This window comes from Rutidosis leptorrhynchoides, chromosome 10 (assembly GCF_046630445.1).
Source record: "Rutidosis leptorrhynchoides isolate AG116_Rl617_1_P2 chromosome 10, CSIRO_AGI_Rlap_v1, whole genome shotgun sequence".
Lineage (NCBI taxonomy): Eukaryota > Viridiplantae > Streptophyta > Magnoliopsida > Asterales > Asteraceae > Rutidosis > Rutidosis leptorrhynchoides.
In genome coordinates, this window is record NC_092342.1 from 100,877,994 (window position 1) to 100,897,500 (window position 19,507).

The window sequence follows — 19,507 nt, forward strand, 5'->3', positions numbered from 1 at the left end:
TAAAGAGTTAAGGGTCCTCCCAAAAATAATACTTAAGGTCACTAAAGAATTTCTTACGTTTATGATGTGACCAACCTTTTTCTAAGAACCCCCCAACCAAGTAATTAGCAAAATCAACGAACCAAGGGTCTTCACACTCTTCCACCTTCATGAGATATTCATCCAAGAAATCATCATGAATAGTAGTCTCATCGAGAACCTCACGGGAGGGATTCTCAAGACGTGAAAGGTGATCGGCCGCTAAGTTCTCGGCACCCTTTTTATCCCGGATCTCAACTTCGAATTCTTGCAAAAGCAAGATCCATCTAAGAAGTCTAGGTTTAGCATCCGGTTTAGCGAAAAGGTACTTAAGAGCAGAATGGTCATGCATCAAAAATCCCTGAACTTTTAAAAACCCTCGACTTGCAAAACCCTTGTTAACCCGCGCCGCGGGCTCTACAGCCGCGCCGCGGCTTAAAACAGGCGACTTTTCCTTTTTAAAATTTTAAGTTTTTTCAACTAAAACACAATTTCGCGCAACCAAGCACCCAAACAATGATCATATTGTACCTGTTCAAGCATGAAAATATACAAAACAAAAATAATATACAAACTCTACAACAAAGATTACCACAAAGACTATCACGCGTCGTTAGAAGTAAAGATGAGTTTAATCTCATCATCCACCTCTTGTGGTCCATCGACATAATGTTTTATCCGATGACCGTTAACCTTAAACTCTTCCCCCTTCGAGTTAACCAAATCAACCGCCCCATGGGAATATACCTTACGAACAATAAATGGTCCCGACCACTTAGACTTCAACTTTCTGGGAAACAAACGGAACCGCGAATTGAAAAGAAGCACAGGATCCCCCTCCTTAAATTCCTTAGGATCTTTTAAACGACTATCATGCCACTTCTTTGTCCTTTCCTTACTAATCAATGAGTTTTCATAAGCATCTAGCTTTAACTCCTCTAGCTCATTTAATTGGCTCAAACGAAGGCGTCCCGTCTCCTTAAGATCAAGATTGCTCGTTTTGAGAGCCCAAAAAGCCTTGTGTTCAATCTCCACCGAGAGATGACATGCTTTACCATAAAGTAACCGAAAAGGAGTGGTTCTGGTTGGCGTTTTGTATGCTGTTCTAAATGCCCATAAGGCATCATCAAGCTTATACGACCACTCTTTAGGATTAGAACCAATGGTTTTTTCAAGAATCCTCTTTAAAGCTCGGTTGGTGTTTTCGACTTGCCCATTGGTTTGAGGATGGTAGGATGTCAAAACTTTATGGGTCACCCCATATCGTTTCAACACCTTTTCAAGTTGGACGTTACAAAAGTGAGTTCCCCGACCACTAATTAAAGCTTTCGGGGCACCAAATCGAGAAAAGAGTTGTTTAAGGAACGAAATTACAACTCGTGCATCATTAGTGGGCAAAGCTTGCGCTTCGACCCATTTCAAAACATAATCGATGGCAACGAGAATGTAGAGCTTATTATTGGATTTCGGGAACGGGCCCATGAAGTCAATCTCCCATATATCAAAAACCTCGCAAACTTGGATGACATTTTGAGGCATCTCATCTCGTTGGGTGATTTGGCCCGCTCGTTGACAAGCATCGCACGATTGACAAATTCGGTGGGCATCCTTGAAGATAGTAGGCCAATAAAAACTGACCTCAAAGACTTTTCGCCCCGTAACTTGGGGACCATAATGCCCACCCGTCGGTCTATGATGACATTGGACAAGAATGCGCTCGCATTCGTCTCCGGAAACACATCGGCGGATTATTCCATCAGAACACCGCCTAAAGAGTTAAGGGTCCTCCCAAAAATAATACTTAAGGTCACTAAATAATTTCTTACGTTTATGATGTGACCAACCTTTTTCTAAGAACCCCCTAACCAAGTAATTAGCAAAATCAACGAACCAAGGGTCTTCACAATCTTCCACCTTCATGAGATATTCATCGGGGAAATCATCATGAATAGTAGTCTCATCAAGAACCTCACGTTAGGGATTCTCAAGACGTGAAAGGTGATCGGCCGCTAATTTCTCGGCACCCTTTTTATCCTGGATCTCAACATCGAATTCTTGCAAGAGCAAGATCCATCTAAGAAGTCTAGGTTTAGCATCCGGTTTAGTAAAAAGGTACCTAAGAGCAGAATGGTCCGTAAAGACTATAGTCTTAGATAAGACTAAGTAGGACCAGAACTTATCAAATGATAAGACCACCGCAAGGAGCTCCTTCTCAGTGGTAGTATAGTTCAATTGCGCTCCTTGCAAGGTCTTGCTTGCATAATAAATGGGTCGGAAATGTTTCTCGACCCTTTGACCCAAAACAGAGCCAACAGAAAAATCAGAAGCATCGCACATAGGCTCGAATGGAAGGGACCAATTCGGAGCAATGATGATGGGTGTATTGATGAGTTTCTCCTTAAGAAGATCGAATGCCTTTTGGCACTCGTCGAAGAAGTTCCAAGGCGTGTCCTTTTCGAGGAGTTTGTTCATCGGGTTATCAATCTTAGAAAAATCCTTAATAAATCACCGATAAAAACCGACGTGCCCGAGAAAACTCCGAACACCCTTAACATCGGTGGGAGGTGGAAGGTTCTTAATAGCTGTTACCTTCGCGGGATCTACCTCAATACCATCCCTAGAAATCTTGTGCCCAAGTACTATGCCCTCTTGCACCATGAAATGGCACTTCTCCCAGTTGAGCACAAGATTAGACTTCTCACACATTACCAACATCCGCTCTAAATTAAGAAGGCATGAATCGAAAGTGCCACCTGAAATGTCCCGTTCTTATTGATTAAAAACGTTCCATATTAATTGATTTTGTTGCGAGGTTTTGACCTCTATATGAGACGTTTTTCAAAGACTGCATTCATTTTTAAAACAAACCATAACCTTTATTTCATAAATAAAGGTTTAAAAAGCTTTACGTAGATTATCAAATAATGATAATCTAAAATATCCTGTTTACACACGACCATTACATAATGGTTTACAATACAAATATGTTACATCGAAATCAGTTTCTTGAATGCAGTTTTTACACAATATCATACAAACATGGACTCCAAATCTTGTCCTTATTTTAGTATGCAACAGCGGAAGCTCTTAATATTCACCTGAGAATAAACATGCTTTAAACGTCAACAAAAATGTTGGTGAGTTATAGGTTTAACCTATATATATCAAATCGTAACAATAGACCACAAGATTTCATATTTCAATACACATCCCATACATAGAGATAAAAATCATTCATATGGTGAACACCTGGTAACCGACAATAACAAGATGCATATATAAGAATATCCCCATCATTCCGGGACACCCTTCGGATATGATATAAATTTCGAAGTACTAAAGCATCCGGTACTTTGGATGGGGTTTGTTAGGCCCAATAGATCTATCTTTAGGATTCGCGTCAATTAGGGTGTCTGTTCCCTAATTCTTAGATTACCAGACTTAATAAAAAGGGGCATATTCGATTTCGATAATTCAACCATAGAATGTAGTTTCACGTACTTGTGTCTATTTTGTAAATCATTTATAAAACCTGCATGTATTCTCATCCCAAAAATATTAGATTTTAAAAGTGGGACTATAACTCACTTTCACAGATTTTTACTTCGTCGGGAAGTAAGACTTGGCCACTGTTGATTCACGAACCTATAACAATATATACATATATATTAAAGTATGTTCAAAATATATTTACAACACTTTTAATATATTTTGATGTTTTAAGTTTATTAAGTCAGCTGTCCTCGTTAGTAACCTATAACTAGTTGTCCACAGTTAGATGTACAGAAATAAATCGATAAATATTATCTTGAATCAATCCACGACCCAGTGTATACGTATCTCAGTATTGATCACAACTCAAACTATATATATTTTGAAATCAACCTCAACCCTGTATAGCTAACTCCAACATTCACATATAGAGTGTCTATGGTTGTTCCGAAATATATATAGATGTGTCGACATGATAGGTCGAAACATTGTATACGTGTCTATGGTATCTCAAGATTACATAATATACAATACAAGTTGATTAAGTTATGGTTGGAATAGATTTGTTACCAATTTTCACGTAGCTAAAATGAGAAAAATTATCCAATCTTGTTTTACCCATAACTTCTTCATTTTAAATCCGTTTTGAGTGAATCAAATTGCTATGATTTCATATTGAACTCTATTTTATGAATCTAAACAGAAAAAGTATAGGTTTATAGTCGGAAAAATAAGTTAGAAGTCATTTTTGTAAAGGTAGTCATTTCAGTCGAAAGAACGACGTCTAGATGACCATTTTAGAAAACATACTTCCACTTTGAGTTTAACCATAATTTTTGGATATAGTTTCATGTTCATAATAAAAATCATTTTCTCAGAATAACAACTTTTAAATCAAAGTTTATCATAGTTTTTAATTAACTAACCCAAAACAGCCCGCGGTGTTACTACGACGGCGTAAATCCGGTTTTACGGTGTTTTTCGTGTTTCCAGGTTTTAAATCATTAAGTTAGCATATCATATAGATATAGAACATGTGTTTAGTTGATTTTAAAAGTCAAGTTAGAAGGATTAACTTTTGTTTGCGAACAAGTTTAGAATTAACTAAACTATGTTCTAGTGATTACAAGTTTAAGCCTTCGAATAAGATAGCTTTATATGTATGAATCGAATGATGTTATGAACATCATTACTACCTTAAGTTCCTTGGATGAACCTACTGGAAAAGAGAAAAATGGATCTAGCTTCAATGGATCCTTGGATGGCTCAAAGTTCTTGAAGCAAAATCATGACACGAAAACAAGTTCAAGTAAGATCATCACTTGAAATAAGATTGTTATAGTTATAGAAATTGAACCAAAGTTTGAATATGATTATTACCTTGTATTAGAATGATAACCTACTGTAAGAAACAAAGATTTCTTGAGGTTGGATGATACCTTACAAGATTGGAAGTGAGCTAGCAATCTTGAAAGTATTCTTGATTTTATGAAACTAGAACTTTTGGAATTTATGAAGAACACTTAGAACTTGAAGATAGAACTTGAGAGAGATCAATTAGATGAAGAAAATTGAAGAATGGAAGTGTTTGTAGGTGTTTTTGGTCGTTGGTGTATGGATTAGATATAAAGGATATGTAATTTTGTTTTCATGTAAATAAGTCATGAATGATTACTCATATTTTTGTAATTTTATGAGATATTTCATGCTAGTTGCCAAATGATGGTTCCCACATGTGTTAGGTGACTCACATGGGCTGCTAAGAGCTGATCATTGGAGTGTATATACCAATAGTACATACATCTAAAAGCTGTGTATTGTACGAGTACGAATACGGGTGCATACGAGTAGAATTGTTGATGAAACTGAACGAGGATGTAATTGTAAGCATTTTTGTTAAGTAGAAGTATTTTGATAAGTGTCTTGAAGTCTTTCAAAAGTGTATGAATACATATTAAAACACTACATGTATATACATTTTAACTGAGTCGTTAAGTCATCGTTAGTCGTTACATGTAAATGTTGTTTTGAAACCTTTAGGTTAACGATCTTGTTAAATGTTGTTAACCCAATGTTTATAATATCAAAAGAGATTTTAAATTATTATATTATCATGATATTATGATGTACGAATATCTCTTAATATGATATATATACATTAAATGTCGTTACAACGATAATCGTTACATATATGTCTCGTTTCAAAATCATTAAGTTAGTAGTCTTGTTTTTACATATGTAGTTCATTGTTAATATACTTAATGATATGTTTACATATCATAATATCATGTTAACTATATATATAACCATATATATGTCATCATATAGTTTTTACAAGTTTTAACGTTCGTGAATCACCGGTCAACTTGGGTGGTCAATTGTCTATATGAAACCTATTTCAATTAATCAAGTCTTAACAAGTTTGATTGCTTAACATGTTGGAAACATTTAATCATGTAAATATCAATCTCAATTAATATATATAAACATGGAAAAGTTCGGGTCACTACAGTACCTACCCGTTAAATAAATTTCGTCCCGAAATTTTAAGCTGTTGAAGGTGTTGACGAATCTTCTGGAAATAGATGCGGGTATTTCTTCTTCATCTGATCTTCACGCTCCCAGGTGAACTCGGGTCCTCTACGAGCATTCCATCGAACCTTAACAATTGGTATCTTGTTTTGCTTAAGTCTTTTAACCTCACGATCCATTATTTCGACGGGTTCTTCGATGAATTGAAGTTTTTCGTTGATTTGGATTTCATCTAACGGAATAGTGAGATCTTCTTTAGCAAAACATTTCTTTAAATTCGAGACATGGAAAGTGTTATGTACAGCCGCGAGTTGTTGAGGTAACTCTAGTCGGTAAGCTACTGGTCCGACACGATCAATAATCTTGAATGGTCCAATATACCTTGGATTTAATTTCCCTCGTTTACCAAATCGAACAACGCCTTTCCAAGGTGCAACTTTAAGCATGACCATCTCTCCAATTTCAAATTCTATATCTTTTCTTTTAATGTCAGCGTAGCTCTTTTGTCGACTTTGGGCGGTTTTCAACCGTTGTTGAATTTGGATGATCTTCTCGGTAGTTTCTTGTATAATCTCCGGACCCGTAATCTGTCTATCCCCCACTTCACTCCAACAAATCAGAGACCTGCACTTTCTACCATAAAGTGCTTCAAACGGTGCCATCTCAATGCTTGAATGGTAGCTGTTGTTGTAGGAAAATTCTGCTAACGGTAGATGTCGATCCCAACTGTTTCCGAAATCAATAACACATGCTCGTAGCATGTCTTCAAGCGTTTGTATCGTCCTTTCGCTCTGCCCATCAGTTTGTGGATGATAGGCAGTACTAATGTCTAGACGAGTTCCTAATGCTTGCTGTAATGTCTGCCAGAATCTTGAAATAAATCTGCCATCCCTATCAGAGATAATAGAGATTGGTATTCCATGTCTGGAGACGACTTCCTTCAAATACAGTCGTGCTAACTTCTCCATCTTGTCATCTTCTCTTATTGGTAGGAAGTGTGCTGATTTGGTGAGACGATCAACTATTACCCAAATAGTATCAAAACCACTTGCAGTCCTTGGCAATTTAGTGATGAAATCCATGGTAATGTTTTCCCATTTCCATTCCGGGATTTTGGGTTGTTGAAGTAGACCTGATGGTTTCTGATGCTCAGCTTTGACCTTAGAACACGTCAAACATTCTCCTACGTATTTAGCAACATCGGCTTTCATACCCGGCCACCAAAAATGTTTCTTGAGATCCTTGTACATCTTCCCCGTTCCAGGATGTATTGAGTATCTGGTTTTATGAGCTTCTCTAAGTACCATTTCTCTCATATCTCCAAATTTTGGTACCCAAATCCTTTCAGCCCTATACCGGGTTCCGTCTTCCCGAATATTAAGATGCTTCTCCGATCCTTTGGGTATTTCATCCTTTAAATTTCCCTCTTTTAAAACTCCTTGTTGCGCCTCCTTTATTTGAGTAGTAATGTTATTATGAATCATTGTATTCATAGATTTTACTCGAATGGGTTCTCTGTCCTTCCTGCTCAAGGCATCGGCTACCACATTTGCCTTCCCCGGGTGGTAACGAATCTCAAAGTCGTAATCATTCAATAATTCAATCCACCTACGCTGCCTCATATTCAGTTGTTTCTGATTAAATATGTGTTGAAGACTTTTGTGGTCGGTATATATAATACTTTTGACCCCATATAAGTAGTGCCTCCAAGTCTTTAATGCAAAAACAACCGCGCCTAATTCCAAATCATGCGTCGTATAATTTTGTTCGTGAATCTTCAATTGTCTAGACGCATAAGCAATCACCTTCGTTCGTTGCATTAATACACAACCGAGACCTTGCTTTGATGCATCACAATAAATCACAAAATCATCATTCCCTTCAGGCAATGACAATATAGGTGCCGTAGTTAGCTTTTTCTTCAATAACTGAAACGCTTTCTCTTGTTCATCATTCCATTCAAATTTCTTCCCTTTATGCGTTAATGCAGTCAAGGGTTTTGCTATTCTGGAAAAGTCTTGGATGAACCTTCTGTAGTAACCAGCTAGTCCTAAAAACTGGCGTATGTGTTTCGGAGTTTTCGGGGTTTCCCACTTTTCAACAGTTTCTATCTTTGTCGGATCCACCTTAATACCTTCTTTGTTCACTATGTGACCGAGGAATTGAACTTCTTCCAACCAAAATGCACACTTTGAAAACTTAGCGTACAATTCTTCCTTCCTCAATACTTCTAACACCTTTCTCAAATGTTCACCGTGTTCTTGGTCATTCTTTGAGTAAATAAGTATGTCATCAATGAAAACAATGACAAACTTGTCAAGGTATGGTCCACACACTCGGTTCATAAGGTCCATGAACACAGCTGGTGCATTAGTTAAACCAAACGGCATGACCATAAACTCGTAATGACCGTAACGTGTTCTGAAAGCAGTCTTTGGAATATCATCTTCTTTCACCCGCATTTGATGATACCCGGAACGTAAGTCAATCTTTGAATAAACAGACGAGCCTTGTAGTTGATCAAATAAGTCGTCGATTCTCGGTAGTGGGTAGCGGTTCTTGATGGTAAGTTTGTTCAACTCTCGGTAGTCGATACACAACCTGAATGTACCATCTTTCTTCTTGACAAACAAAACAGGAGCTCCCCACGGTGATGTGCTTGGTCGAATGAAACCACGCTCTAAAAATTCTTTTAATTGGCTTTGCAGTTCTTTCATCTCGCTGGGTGCGAGTCTGTAAGGAGCACGAGCTATTGGTGCAGCTCCTGGGACAAGATCTATTTGAAATTCAATGGATCGATGTGGGGGTAATCCCGGTAATTCTTTCGGAAATACATCGGGAAATTCTTTTGCAATGGGAACATCATTGATGCTCTTTTCTTCAGTTTGTACTTTCTCGACGTGTGCTAGAACAGCATAGCAACCTTTTCTTATTAGTTTTTGTGCCTTCAAATTACTAATAAGATGTAGCTTCGTGTTGCCCTTTTCTCCGTACACCATTAAGGGTTTTCCTTTTTCTCGTATAATGCGAATTGCATTTTTGTAACAAACGATCTCCGCTTTCACTTCTTTCAACCAGTCCATACCGATTATCACATCAAAACTCCCTAATTCTACTGGTATCAAATCAATCTTAAATGTTTCGCTAACCAGTTTAATTTCTCGATTCCGACATATATTATCTGCTGAAATTAATTTACCATTTGCTAATTCGAGTAAAAATTTACTATCCAAAGGCGTCAATGGACAACTTAATTTAGCACAAAAATCTCTACTCATATAGCTTCTATCCGCACCCGAATCAAATAAAACGTAAGCAGATTTATTGTCAATAAGAAACGTACCCGTAACAAGCTCCGGGTCTTCCTGTGCCTCTACCGCATTAATATTGAAAACTCTTCCACGGCCTTGTCCATTCGTGTTCTCCTGGTTCGGGCAATTTCTAATAATGTGGCCTGGTTTTCCACATTTATAACAAACTACATTGGCATAACTTGCTCCGACACTACTTGCTCCACCATTACTCGTTCCGACACCATTTGTTCCTTTCGTTCTATTAACCCCTGGTCCGTAGACCTCACACTTCGCCGCGCTATGACCATTTCTTTTACACTTGTTGCAAAATTTGGTGCAGAACCCCGAGTGATTCTTTTCACACCTTTGGCATAGCTGCTTCTGATTGTTGTTGTTGTTGCGGTTATTATTGTTGTTGGGATGATTGTTGTAGTTGCTGTTGTTGTTGTTGTTGTTGTTGTTGTTGTTGTTGGGCCGTTTGTTGTAGTTGCGATTGATGTTGCGATTGTTGGGATAATTGTTGCGATTATTGTTGTAATTGTTGTTGTTGTTGTATTGGTGATTCTTATCACCGTTTTCCTCCCACTTTCTTTTGACTTGCTTCACATTGGCCTCTTCAGCAGTCTGTTCTTTAATTCTTTCTTCAATCTGGTTCACTAGTTTGTGAGCCATTCTACATGCCTGTTGTATGGAGGCGGGCTCGTGTGAACTTATATCTTCTTGGATTCTTTCCGGTAATCCTTTCACAAACGCGTCGATCTTCTCTTCCTCATCTTCGAATGCTCCCGGACACAATAGGCACAATTCTGTGAATCGTCTTTCGTACGTGGTAATATCAAATCCTTGGGTTCGTAACCCTCTAAGTTCTGTCTTGAGCTTATTGACCTCGGTTCTGGGATGGTACTTCTCGTTCATCAAGTGCTTGAATGCTGACCACGGTAGTGCGTACGCATCATCTTGTCCCACTTGCTCTAGATAGGTATTCCACCATGTTAACGCAGAACCTGTGAAGGTATGCGTAGCGTACTTCACTTTGTCCTCTTCAGTACACTTACTTATGGCAAACACCGATTCAACCTTCTCGGTCCACCGTTTCAATCCGATCGGTCCTTCGGTTCCATCAAATTCCAAAGGTTTGCAGGCAGTGAATTCTTTGTAGGTGCATCCTACACGATTTCCTGTACTGCTAGATCCAAGGTTATTGTTGGTATGTAGCGCAGCCTGTACTGCGGCTATGTTTGAAGCTAGAAAAGTACGGAATTCCTCTTCATTCATATTCACGGTGTGTCGAGTAGTCGGTGCCATTTCCTTCAAAATAGTTAAATGGAACAAGTTAATCATACAGAATATTAAGAGTAGTTAATAGTATTTCGTAGCATAATATGAACTCATTTATAAAAGCTTTTTCTTCATATTAGCGTTTTATAAGTTTAAATTCGGGTAGTACCTACCCGTTAAGTTCATACTTAGTAGCTAATATACAATTCAACTACTACAATTCTATATGAAAAACTGATTATAATAATATTTCGCGTTCAAACTTTTATACAATATTTTACAAACTTACAATACCGCTTATTTTACATAAAGCATGAAATATAGCACACAATAACTTTGATACAAGATAGTTGTGAAGACAATTCTAGCTAGTACACAAGTTGTTCAGCAAAGGCAATAAAGACACGTAATTCATACGTCCAGAAACAAGTCATGCATTCTGGTTTTACTAGGACTACTTCCCATCCTTGGTCTTGTGCAACATAACCGTTATGGCCGTTGATAAGACAGCGTGTTGTAACGTCATCAAAGGGACGAGGGTTACGTAATGTCCAACAGTCTCGTAATAATCTAAAAACCTCATTTCTTACCCCAATTACCGACTCCGTCACTTGTGGAAACGTTTTGTTTAATAGTTGTAGCCCGATGTTCTTGTTAAAGTGAGAAGCGAACATTACTAATCCGTAAGCATAACATGCTTCTTTATGTTGCATGTTAGCCGCTTTTTCTAAATCACGAAGTCCAATATTCGGATATATTGAGTCAAAATAATTTCTTAACCCGTTGCGTAAAATAGCATTTGGGTTCCCCGCAATATATGCGTCAAAGTAAACACATCGTAACTTATGGGTTTCCCAATGTGATATCCCCCATCTTTCAAACGAAAGTCTCTTATAAACCAAGACATTCTTGGAACGTTCTTCGAATGTCTTACAAACTGATCTCGCCTTAAATAGTTGTGCCGAAGAATTCTGGCCGACTCTAGACAAGATTTCATCAATCATGTCTCCGGGTAGGTCTCTTAAAATATTGGGTTGTCTATCCATTTTGTGTTTTTAAACTGTAAAATAGACAAGAGTTAGATTCATAAAAAAATACTTATTAATACAAGCAATTTTTACATATATCATAAAGCATAAGAACACTATATTACATATATTACACCACACGAATACAACTATCTTATTCCGACTCGCTCGTTTCTTCTTCTTCGGTTTTGGTTCGTTTTGCCAAGTTTCAAGGGATATATGATGTTCCCCTAATACGAGCCGTCGTTGTCCACATTGGTTTAGAAAAACCTGGTGGTTTAGAGGTTCCCGGGTCATTGTTACAACTTAAGGACTTCGGGGGTTGACGATACATATAAAGTTCATCGGGGTTGGAATTAGATTTCTCTATTTTTATGCCCTTTCCCTTATTATTTTCTTTTGCCTTTTTAAATTCAGTTGGGGTAATTTCTATAACATCATCGGAATTCTCGTCGGAATCCGATTCATCGGAGAATTGGTAATCCTCCCAATATTTTGCTTCCTTGGCGGAAACACCATTGACCATAATTAACTTTGGTCGGTTGGTTGAGGATTTTCTTTTACTTAACCGTTTTATTATTTCCCCCACCGGTTCTATTTCTTCATCCGGTTCCGATTCTTCTTCCGGTTCCGATTCTTCTTCCGGTTCCGACTCTTCTTCCGGTTCCTCTTCGGGAACTTGTGAATCAGTCCACAAATCATTCCAATTTACATTTGACTCTTCATTATTATTAGGTGAGTCAATGGGACTTGTTTTAGAGGTAGACATCTATCACATAATATCAAACACGTTAAGAGATTAATATATCACATAATATTCATATGTTAAAAATATATAGTTTCCAACAAAAATGTTAAGCAATCATTTTTAAAGAAAACACGGTCGAAGTCCAGACTCACTAATGCATCCTAACAAACTCGATAAGACACACTAATGCAAATTTTCTGGTTCTCTAAGACCAACGCTCGGATACCAACTGAAATGTCCCGTTCTTATTGATTAAAAACGTTCCATATTAATTGATTTCGTTGCGAGGTTTTGACCTCTATATGAGACGTTTTTCAAAGACTGCATTCATTTTTAAAACAAACCATAACCTTTATTTCATAAATAAAGGTTTAAAAAGCTTTACGTAGATTATCAAATAATGATAATCTAAAATATCCTGTTTACACACGACCATTACATAATGGTTTACAATACAAATATGTTACATCGAAATCAGTTTCTTGAATGCAGTTTTTACACAATATCATACAAACATGGACTCCAAATCTTGTCCTTATTTTAGTATGCAACAGCGGAAGCTCTTAATATTCACCTGAGAATAAACATGCTTTAAACGTCAACAAAAATGTTGGTGAGTTATAGGTTTAACCTATATATATCAAATCGTAACAATAGACCACAAGATTTCATATTTCAATACACATCCCATACATAGAGATAAAAATCATTCATATGGTGAACACCTGGTAACCGACAATAACAAGATGCATATATAAGAATATCCCCATCATTCCGGGACACCCTTCGGATATGATATAAATTTCGAAGTACTAAAGCATCCGGTACTTTGGATGAGGTTTGTTAGGCCCAATAGATCTATCTTTAGGATTCGCGTCAATTAGGGTGTCTGTTCCCTAATTCTTAGATTACCAGACTTAATAAAAAGGGGCATATTCGATTTCGATAATTCAACCATAGAATGTAGTTTCACGTACTTGTGTCTATTTTGTAAATCATTTATAAAACCTGCATGTATTCTCATCCCAAAAATATTAGATTTTAAAAGTGGGACTATAACTCACTTTCACAGATTTTTACTTCGTCGGGAAGTAAGACTTGGCCACTGTTGATTCACGAACCTATAACAATATATACATATATATTAAAGTATGTTCAAAATATATTTACAACACTTTTAATATATTTTGATGTTTTAAGTTTATTAAGTCAGCTGTCCTCGTTAGTAACCTATAACTAGTTGTCCACAGTTAGATGTACAGAAATAAATCGATAAATATTATCTTGAATCAATCCACGACCCAGTGTATACGTATCTCAGTATTGATCACAACTCAAACTATATATATTTTGAAATCAACCTCAACCCTGTATAGCTAACTCCAACATTCACATATAGAGTGTCTATGGTTGTTCCGAAATATATATAGATGTGTCGACATGATAGGTCGAAACATTGTATACGTGTCTATGGTATCTCAAGATTACATAATATACAATACAAGTTGATTAAGTTATGGTTGGAATAGATTTGTTACCAATTTTCACGTAGCTAAAATGAGAAAAATTATCCAATCTTGTTTTACCCATAACTTCTTCATTTTAAATCCGTTTTGAGTGAATCAAATTGCTATGATTTCATATTGAACTCTATTTTATGAATCTAAACAGAAAAAGTATAGGTTTATAGTCGGAAAAATAAGTTACAAGTCATTTTTGTAAAGGTAGTCATTTCAGTCGAAAGAACGACGTCTAGATGACCATTTTAGAAAACATACTTCCACTTTGAGTTTAACCATAATTTTTGGATATAGTTTCATGTTCATAATAAAAATCATTTTCTCAGAATAACAACTTTTAAATCAAAGTTTATCATAGTTTTTAATTAACTAACCCAAAACAGCCCGCGGTGTTACTACGACGGCGTAAATCCGGTTTTACGGTGTTTTTCGTGTTTCCAGGTTTTAAATCATTAAGTTAGCATATCATATAGATATAGAACATGTGTTTAGTTGATTTTAAAAGTCAAGTTAGAAGGATTAACTTTTGTTTGCGAACAAGTTTAGAATTAACTAAACTATGTTCTAGTGATTACAAGTTTAAGCCTTCGAATAAGATAGCTTTATATGTATGAATCGAATGATGTTATGAACATCATTACTACCTTAAGTTCCTTGGATAAACCTACTGGAAAAGAGAAAAATGGATCTAGCTTCAATGGATCCTTGGATGGCTCAAAGTTCTTGAAGCAAAATCATGACACGAAAACAAGTTCAAGTAAGATCATCACTTGAAATAAGATTGTTATAGTTATAGAAATTGAACCAAAGTTTGAATATGATTATTACCTTGTATTAGAATGATAACCTACTGTAAGAAACAAAGATTTCTTGAGGTTGGATGATACCTTACAAGATTGGAAGTGAGCTAGCAATCTTGAAAGTATTCTTGATTTTATGAAACTAGAACTTTTGGAATTTATGAAGAACACTTAGAACTTGAAGATAGAACTTGAGAGAGATCAATTAGATGAAGAAAATTGAAGAATGGAAGTGTTTTTAGGTGTTTTTGGTCGTTGGTGTATGGATTAGATATAAAGGATATGTAATTTTGTTTTCATGTAAATAAGTCATGAATGATTACTCATATTTTTGTAATTTTATGAGATATTTCATGCTAGTTGCCAAATGATGGTTCCCACATGTGTTAGGTGACTCACATGGGCTGCTAAGAGCTGATCATTGGAGTGTATATACCAATAGTACATACATCTAAAAGCTGTGTATTGTACGAGTACGAATACGGGTGCATACGAGTAGAATTGTTGATGAAACTGAACGAGGATGTAATTGTAAGCATTTTTGTTAAGTAGAAGTATTTTGATAAGTGTCTTGAAGTCTTTCAAAAGTGTATGAATACATATTAAAACACTACATGTATATACATTTTAACTGAGTCGTTAAGTCATCGTTAGTCGTTACATGTAAATGTTATTTTGAAACCTTTAGGTTAACGATCTTGTTAAATGTTGTTAACCCAATGTTTATAATATCAAAAGAGATTTTAAATTATTATATTATCATGATATTATGATGTACGAATATCTCTTAATATGATATATATACATTAAATGTCGTTACAACGATAATCGTTACATATATGTCTCGTTTCAAAATCATTAAGTTAGTAGTCTTGTTTTTACATATGTAGTTCATTGTTAATATACTTAATGATATGTTTACATATCATAATATCATGTTAACTATATATATAACCATATATATGTCATCATATAGTTTTTACAAGTTTTAACGTTCGTGAATCACCGGTCAACTTGGGTGGTCAATTGTCTATATGAAACCTATTTCAATTAATCAAGTCTTAACAAGTTTGATTGCTTAACATGTTGGAAACATTTAATCATGTAAATATCAATCTCAATTAATATATATAAACATGGAAAAGTTCGGGTCACTACACCACCGAAGACCGAAAAGTCATCCATGAACACCTCCATGCAATCCTCTATTATATCGTGGAATATGGCCATCATGCACCTTTGAAAAATGGCTGGAGCATTGCAAAGGCCAAAGGGCATGCGTCGGTATGAGAATGTGCCATACGGGCACGTGAAAGTAGTTTTCTCCTGATCCTTGGGCGAGATAGGAATTTGGAAATAGCCCGAAAAACCATCAAGAAAACAATAAAAGCTGTTTCCCGCTAACCTCTCTAGCATTTGATCCATGAAAGGTAACGGGAAGTGGTCCTTGCGTGTGGCGTCGTTCAACTTTCGATAGTCAATACAAACACGCCACCCCGTGACAGTCCGAGTGGAAATTAACTCGTTTTTATCATTGGTGGTAATAGTCATGCCATCTTTCTTCGGTACACAGTGTACCGGGCTAATCCACGGGCTATCAGAAATCGGGTAAATCAGACCTGCATCGAGGAGCTTAATGATATCTTTCTTCATGACATCTTGCATGTGCGGGTTCAACCTCCTTTGACGTTGCACCACAGGTTTGGAGTTTTCCTCCATTAGGATTTTGTGGGTGAAATAGGAGGGACTAGTACCCTTGATGTCGTGAATTTTCCATGCAATGGCCGGTTTATGGGCCTTGAGCATGGTTACAAGCTCAGTTTTCTGACCTGTAGTAAGAGAAGAAGAAATAATTACCGGGAGCTTAGATTCCTCCTGCAAATAAGCGTATTCCAAATGATCTGGAAGTGGCTTCAATTCTAACTCAGGAGGTTCTTCAATTGAAGACTTGCTCCGGTAATCCGCATCACGTTCGAGTTCTTTGAACTCCTCCTCAGTCGGCTCATAGCCGTTTTCCATCAAGGTGGTCAAAATATCCACCTCCTCAACCTGCAACTCTTCATCAATTTCAACCAATGAACACTCTCCTGAACCCTGTAACTCTAGGAATTCCTGCAAAAATTCAGACTGGACATTCACAGTGTTAAGAAAATAACATGTCTCATCAGTGTAGGCAGGGTATTTTAAAGCATGGTCGATTGAGAAAGTTGCATGCAAATCATCTATCCTAAGGGTCAACTGTTGGCCATAGACATCAATGATACACCTAGCAGTATTTAAAAATGGCCGACCCAAAATCAGTGGAATCCTCTCATCCACTTCCATATCCAACACCACTAAATCGACTGGGAAAACCAACGACCCGGTCTTAACTAGCATATTCTCGATAATTCCACGAGGAAATTTAATAGAGCGGTCCGTTAGCTGAATAGCCATACGCGTGGGTTTCAACTCCCCGGGGTCTAGCTTTAAATAAATAGAATAGGGCATTAAATTTATGCTAGCCCCCAAATCTGCCAACGACCTCATACAATCCAAATTACCCAGTAAACAAGGAATGGTGAAATTTTCAGGATCCTCAAGCTTCTCGGGAAGCTTGTTTGCAACTACCGCTGAGCATGCGGCATTCAACCTGACTGAAGACACATTCTCCAGCTTCTTCCTGTTAGTTAGCAAGTCCTTAAGAAACCTTGCATACTTGGGCATACCTGCAATCACATCAATAAAAGGCAAATTAATGTTAACTTTTTTAATCAAGTCCATGAACTTGGACTTTTCTGCCTCCAACTTCTCCAATCTCTGCTTCCTTGGGAATGGGAGCGGTGTTTGATACATTTTAACTACCGGTTTCGCAGCAACAGTTTCCGGTACCCTCACAACTTTCTCAATCACCTGTTCCGGCTCCTTATCCCCCTCCGGTTCACTAACAACAATCGGCTCACTATCCTTAACCAACGGCACTCGCAAATCATACACATCGGGCTTCCTTGGTGGATCATATGCTAAACCACTTCGGGTGGTGATAGCATTAACGTGCCCATTCTTCGGGTTATTATCTGTCTTACTCGGTAACTCCCCCGGTTTCCTCTCATTATTCTGACTAGCAAGTTGACCAATTTGTTTCTCCAAATTCTGAATAGCCGCTTGTTGATTTCGAAACATTTGATCATTCTTCTCATTATTCTGAGTAACAGTAGTAACAAGCTGAGTTTGAGACATCACAAGCTTTTCGATCATAGCTTCAAGGTTGGACTTTTTCTCTTCGGCTTGGGGTTTCTGAAAATACCCGGGAGCTTGCTGTTGATATCCTCCACTAGAACTTGGCTGGAACCTCGAACCTTGATTACCTTGAGGAATATAGGGATTGTTGAAATTCCTATTAAACTGCGCACATCCCTGAAACCGATTGTTGTTCTGTTGACTAATATAAGCGATCTCTTCTTTCTGATTCATAGTCAAACCCGCATCACAATCTTTTCCTAAGTGTAATCCCCCGCAAAACTCACAACTAACATTAATACCATGCATGTCCTTCTCCAACTTCTCCAAGTGTCTACCAAACTTGTCTAACTTAGCATTAAAAGACCCATAATCATCAAACGCACCAGTGGTTTCGGTTCTCTTAACTGACGCTGAACGAGTTGACTCATGATCTTGATGCCATTCGTGAGTGTAAGCAGTTTGCTTTTCAATAATCTCTAGTGCCTCTTCTTCTGTCTTATCCATCAAAGTACCACCTGCTGCTTGATCAATACTCTGACGAGTTGGGATGTCACACCCCTTATAGAAAATCTGGACCTTTTGTAAATCATTCAACCCGTGTTGCGGACACGAGTGTAACATATTAGAATAATGGTCCCACGCATCAAATAGTGTCTCGCTGCTCTTTTGTCTGAATTGAGAAATATCTGCTTGAAGTCTAGCAGCTAGAGACGCAGGGAAAAACTTTGATAAGAACTTATCTACCAACGTATCCCAAGAGGTAATCGCTCCTTCTGGTTGCTTATCTAACCATCTCTTAGCTTCTCTCTTAAGAGTCCAGGGAAAAAGCCTCGTCTTGATCGAAGTATCGGCAACCTCATGCAGTTTGAAAAGGTTGCAAACATCATTGAAAATACGAAGATGCTCGTTAGCATCTTCACTATCCTTGCCATGAAATTGGCAGTCAGTAGAAATCAAACTCAGGATCGGCCCTGTAATTTGAAAAGGCTGAGTGATGTTCGGTTGAGTAATTGAATTGCCTTGGCCCCCTCGTGTGGCCTTCAACTTTTCTGCCATAGTCTGAGGACGGTTCGGTTGATCAGCTTGGTCAGCCATATCTTCAGTCTCGAAAAGATCTAATGAAACGTAAGATTCTTCTTCTTCTCTGATTTCAGGTGGTGTATCGGGCACCACAGTCTCAGAACTACTACCCAAATTAATTATATTAGCACTCGAAGAAAAAGATGAATCCACCGTAGACTGTTGCTCTTGACTTAACGCTCTGAATAACTCTCTTTCGGGTTCTGCAAATGGTTGAAGAATCGGAGAATTAGATGAACGCGTACGTGGCATGCACTACCTGTTATCTGCGAAATCACAACTAACAACTGATTAAACGCACTGATTCAACGGAGAATTTGACACAACTGTCCCCGGCAGGGGTGCCAAAAACTTGATGTGTAAAATCGCGTCTATAATTTATATAATGGGACTTTCCGGTTAAAAGGATTACTACACACTAACGGGCAGTGTACCCGATCGTGCAATAGTATAAAGTTGGTAAATCCGTATTCGTTCCAAGGACAGTTTAGATGTG

At 37.5% G+C, this 19,507-nt stretch overlaps 1 pseudogene; it reads right to left on the reverse strand.

Annotated features, from left to right (window-relative positions):
- Window positions 1-1,992: 1,992 nt before the first annotated feature.
- The window catches only part of LOC139870489 (uncharacterized), a 22,659-nt pseudogene continuing 5,144 nt past the window's right edge, over window positions 1,993-19,507 (reverse strand).